Consider the following 6,000-nt stretch of genomic DNA (forward strand, 5'->3'; position numbering starts at 1 on the left):
CTGGGAAGGCAGCCGGCACACGCCCCGCGTCCCCGAGCGGCTCTGGAGAGCCGGGAAGATGGAGAGCATTTTCCCGGCGAGGTGATGACGCTCAGGTGGCCGGGCAGCACAATTAGGCTGGGAGAATTACAGATTATCCCCGGTTTACAGCTCCCTGAGAGAAGAGAGGGGGAGAAGCACAATAAAAACAGGATCAAATCGTTTGCTCCGCTGTTCAAACTTCTGGACAAGGCGAGAGATAAGCACAGCTCCACCCCACATCTGCATTTGATCTGTAGGGCTTTGAAATTAAATATTCTCACTGCAACCAGTGTAGCTGTGCCCTGGTGAAAATCGTTTCCCCAGGCTCTCCCATAGCGTGGGGTTTGGGAATCCCTCCACTCAGCACTTTAAGAAGCAAAAACCCCAGAAGTTTCTGAGACCCCTCTGGTCTGGGTGTACCACAAGCAAGGGATGGTCTCACAGCAGGTCCTTTCCTACCTACAAGGAGAGGCAAGAGGTTTGTTTGCTTGGGCAAGGGGACTGGAAAACATCAGGGGACCAGGCAAGGGCTGTGCAGGAGATCAGTGTCCCAGCAGGGACACAGCCAAGATACCAACATGGCCCATCACGAAGCTGTTCTTCCACCTCAGTAACCTGTTGCCACCTTCTTCTTTTGAAGATCCCTATCTGTTTGCTCCCTCCAAAATGTCTTTGCAATTCATGGGAATGTGGCACAGGCAAATAAAGCCACACTGAGCCCACACTGCAAGCAGAAACTGTGACCCTGTTGCATTCACTGCCAAACACAGAAGGGGAGGGGGCAGGTAAACTGGTCATTTGCCTGCTGAACCTGAAAAAAAACTCCATTTGCATGACTAAATTTGGCCCAGGTATCCTTGCTCACCTCACTGTACTTTGGCTTAAGAAGGGTTGGGCAAATTTTCTCTCCCTAATATCAGCAGCCCAAAGTTACACCTCCAGAAGTTTGCCAGCCTCAATATCACAACAGCTATTTTCATGAAGTTATTTTCCAACCTGTTTTCATCTGAGACAGTACCAGCTCACAGACACCATCACCAGCCACTGGTCAGAGACATTTTGGCTTCATGAAACCTCTACAAGCTTCAGAGGATGGCGCAGGATTTATGAAGTGCTGTTTTTTAATAACTTGGCAACTTGGGACAGATCTCCTGGGCTCTCGATATTTCTCGATGCTGGCTGTCAATGTTTCTGCAATGGGACATTCACTCCTTTTCCCAGGCCTGGATTTATACTACAGTATCTCCATCAATTCTGATGAACCTATGCTTGACAAGGCCACGATGGGAAAAGGGAGAACTCCATCCCTTAACTATGCACCATATTTGTTTGAGTAACCACCAGAGCTGCCCCTGCCCAAGCTTTTGCAGCCTTAAGATAAGGCACAACCTGCTGAACACTTCTAAATGTTCTGCAAATTTTTCACCTTTTTTCCCCAGTCCTTCCCAAAGTGGGATACCTGAGCCACCTTCCTTGTCCTGTTTGCTAACTGACCATGTCCATTCTCACTTTCTCCTCTCTCCACAGAGCATCCTCTTTCTCTCTCAGCCAGCTTCCTCCTCTATACATTTTAATCTATCATCTCCTTTTGCTCACCTAGGTGGGAGCAGCATCTATTCATCTGCACTTACCAGACCAAACTCCCCACTAAGTTTATATCTAAAGGCCCCAAACAACACTGCTCCAGTCATGCCTTTTTTTGTTCAGACCCCATCTCCCATTTATTTATTTTTGCATGCTAGTCTTGTTCTTCAACTCAGCTAGGCTCATGTCATCTGGAAACAACTGCAGCCCCATTCCACCATCCAGAGTCACTAATGAAAACAGGGAGAATCACCAGATACCAGAGCCGCCCTGTGCACACTTGTTCAACAAATCCTTTCAGTGCAAGCCCAAGTTCCAGTTTCTGGCCACTTTTTCAGCCTCTAGCATTTAATATAAATGATCCTCCCACACTTATGAGGCCACCCTGCCAACCACATCTGGTAAACCCAGGATACTCAGCTTCCACTGTTTGCCTTTTCTCCCAAGACCTGCTACTCAGAATCACAGAATGGTTTGGGTTGGAAGGGACCTTAAAGACCACCTCATTCCAACTCCCTGCCATGGGCAGGGACACCTTCCACTAGATCAGGTTGCTCAGAGCTCCATCCAACCTGGCCTTGAGCACTTCCAGGTGTGGGGCACCCACGGCAAGGAGACCCTACCGAGCTTACACAATTTCCTTTGAAGTTACCTGTTCTCACACCCTTGTTTTCCTCTAGGTTTTCACAGGTCCCAGTACTTTTCTGGGAGCTGCAGTTAGACTGAACTCTTCATAATTATCCTTTTCCTACTTTTCTCCCTTTTTTAAAATAGGCATATTTTTCCCTGATACTTCATTAGGGTCACAGCCAACCTTCTTAGGGGAAAACAAATGTGATGCTGCTTCTTTGGCATCATCTGCCGAGTGTTTCCTGTCCCCGAGTACCAAACCAACACCTCTGTGGTCCTCCAGCAACTGCTGATGTACTGCTAGAGCAATCTCTCGTTACACTTGATGTCCCCTGCTAATTGCATCTCACCATGTGCCTTGGCTTTACTGATCTTGTCTCTGCATGTGCACGCTGCACTTCTGTACTTGATCTTCATGGCCTGACCTACTTTTTATTTCCCCCAGGTTTCTTTCTCAGATCCGAGCTCTTTTCCTATTTCTCCTGTGACACTGTGGTCTGAACTGTGCCCACAAGAAGTTGTGACTGGCTCTCATTAACAGCTTCCCCCCCCCCCCAAGATCATCTTCCCTGGGCAAGATCAGACAGTACTGGAGTCCACAAACCTGAACATAGATCCAGCACTCTCCTTCTTCCCTCCTGCCTCTCAGCACCAGTTCAGTCATTTCCCAGCAACTCTTACCTTCCACATCCCTAGCCAGCTTCTACTGTAGGAGTAACCAGCTCTTCCCTGTTCTCCCACCCTTGATGATGGAGATGATCACCCACACATCCCCAAGACTCTTCTTTCCCTGGTGAGGGATATCTCACATTAACCAAATTATGATGCCAACTGCTCACTAAGGCTTCCTTTACATGGTATGCTGGAGACCCACCAGTGTTTTCCCTTTTAACCACTAGCTGGAGACCTCCAGCAATTCTAATCCCCCTATTTCCTGTCCCTCCCTGCAAACACATGCACCCTTGACATGGAAAACATACCTTCTCCCTGACGCCTCTGCCTGCCTGCCTTCCCTGCCCCAGCCGCATCCCTTTAGTGCTGCAATTCCAGAACACAACTCCTCCCGCTAATTGAATCCCGTTGCTTTGTTGCAAGCCCAAGCCCCTGGCTCCCCCCACTCCTCTCCCATTCATCTTCCATTCAGCTACTGGGCACAACAGCCTCCTCTGCTCTTTCTTGGCCCTCCTTTGATCTCACTTTGAATAGAGGAGGTCAAGCTACACGACCACAATTTCTTTCTTCCATCCTCAAAGCCCGTGACTCCGGCGGTGACGGCTGGCATGCCGAGCGCCCGCAGACGGTGCTTCCAGCGGCGGGTCAGGGCTCGTGCACCCCAGCGGGGCTGCCGGGCTGCCTCCACGGGGGAGCATCCATCCCTGGCCATCTCCATCCCTAATAGGGCCCTGACACTCGGTGCTTTCGCTCCGCCTCGGCAGCACAATTCAAAGCCCATTGAAGGCCAGTGAAAGGCTGCCATTAGCTTCAGCAGGCTTCCACTCGGGGTCGTGAACCCCAAGGGATGGGATTTTTTTACACTGAAGCTGCCAGATCAAGTCAGTAAATTGTCCTTAGCAGTCAGGTGCCTGCCGGGTCCTCCAGTAACGTAGCTCCAGGCTGTCTGTCCTGGTGCAGAAAGCAACAGACCTGGGAGTTTTACTCTGCTCTGGCTTTGCTCCACAAAAGAAATCCTTGCTAAGCCCACCAGCAGCCACAAGGGCGATGTCTCAGCCAAGAGGAAGGAAAGAGAGAAAGGAGAATTACCTTGGTTTAAATCCTCTCAGCTGCTCATACCAAAAAGATTTACCTTCCAAGACAGGATCCTGATAACACTCAGAGCTGAATCCCCAGCCTGAAGTGTATGAGGTTTAATTACTGCAGCTTTGTTAAATCAGCTCGGCTAAGCCCCTGTGTAATTGCTTTCTTCTGGGCCCAGCAGTGGTTTATTTGAGGACAGCTAAGGCTAATTTTCAGACAACTTGAAGCTGCTCCTGTGCTGTTTATATGCCCTCCTTTCAATTGGTCTAAAGACTCACCTCCTGAGAAAGCACCTTCAGAGAGTTCAGGCCTCAGCCTTTGCTCTGGTTTGTGCTGGGAGAAAACAAGATGCTTATTTTTTGCTTTAAATACTTGAAGCTCAATGGCACCCAGTGCTATTGGTGTGCACGTAGTATCACTGGGCTCAGGGAGGATGTGCAATGCACCCCAAAAAAGGGAAATGCCACCTGCTGATGTGGCCAGAGCTCCTGGCTGGGCAAAACCATGCACTGCAGAACCTACAGGAACCACATCCCAAATCCCGTTGTGCTTCCCACCGCCCTCGCCTGGCTGGAGAGAAACCCAGGCCACGAGGCACCCCAGTGATCCTCCGCTCCATCCCTGCATCCTGCATTTGTGCTGGTTGCTACGGTTACGGGCAAATCGGTGCATTTTGCAGGGTGGGAGGGGGTGGTGGACAGGATCTGGGGTGGGGAGGGCCATCAGTGGAATGGGCTTTTCGGGAGGGAGGACCATCACTGAGCCCTCGGCAGCCCTGCGCCGGCTGCGGGTGCCTTGTGAATTTGCATGGAGCTGACAAGATGACAAGGTGCAAATACGCCAGGCTGCTCGGGAGTAATTTTTACGGCAGCTCTGCCTTGTGCACGTTTTTATTGCAAAGAGGGTAATCGGGCCTCTTCATTATTGAAAACATATTTACTACCCCTCGGCCTCTCTCTCCCATTTTTGCCAGCCCCTTCCTTCCCCCCTTAAGTACCCTGTCCTCCACGAGATATGATCTCATAAATTTACAGTGTACTTGCTGTCTGCAAAGTGGATGTTCAGTTTCATTTTTATTGGACTTTATGATACAGGCGGATTGCATTTTATTTGTTGCACCGCTACCAGAAGGCCTGAAACCGCTGGAAAGTGCTGGCTGCCACAGGGATTTGGCCTGAGAAAGGGCTGTGGGATGAGATTCTGCAGAGCCTAGAAGAGCTACCAGTGTGGGATATGCTGGGTGCAAGCAGGAAGGTTGCAGGAGAAGATAAAATCATAGAGTGGTTGGGGTTGGAAGGGACCTTTAAAGGTCATCTAGTCCAACCCCCCCACCATGGGCAGGCTCACCAACTAGATCAAGTAGTACTTTGAAGGAAGGTTACCTTCCTCCTCTGCTGGAAGAGATGCTGCCCTATCCACCCTGGTCCTTCCAGCTCCTCCCCAGAGGAACTAGAATTGATGCATGAGCATGTCTGTCCCTGGCAGCCAACGTGACTGACAAGGGATGCACAACAGGAGCACGGCAGCAGCTTCTCATCACTCACCTTTTTTTGTGGTTGGTACCCTTCCCAAAAATGCCTTTCCCGAGGCTTGCTCAGGTTAGACAGGCTTATCTAAACCCACCTGTCCAGTGCTGCCCTTAGCATGACACTAATGTACCTTAACAAAATTGCCCGAAACCACAGGGAACCGTAGCGATGTGTGTGACACCGGGGAAGCTGGAATCTATGGAAACCTCTCCTGCAGTCAGTGCAATGCTCCAGACTTACCTCACTGTAACTGCGAGCAGAGCGTAACCTCAGGCCCTTAACTCCAAACCCTTTGGACAGTTTCTACTTGCTGCCAGGCACTCAGGCAAACCCCCCCTGCCACAGAGGGAAGGCCCTGCTCCCACAGACATCGGCTCCGGACCAGTCGCTGAGCCAGCCACCGCTGTCACGGCTGCTGTAATCAATTGCTGGTTCATTATTAAAACGCTGTCTCGCTGGTGCACAAGGAATTTGTTAGCAC

Source organism: Chiroxiphia lanceolata, chromosome 9 (assembly GCF_009829145.1).
Source record: "Chiroxiphia lanceolata isolate bChiLan1 chromosome 9, bChiLan1.pri, whole genome shotgun sequence".
In the NCBI taxonomy this organism is placed as follows: domain Eukaryota; kingdom Metazoa; phylum Chordata; class Aves; order Passeriformes; family Pipridae; genus Chiroxiphia; species Chiroxiphia lanceolata.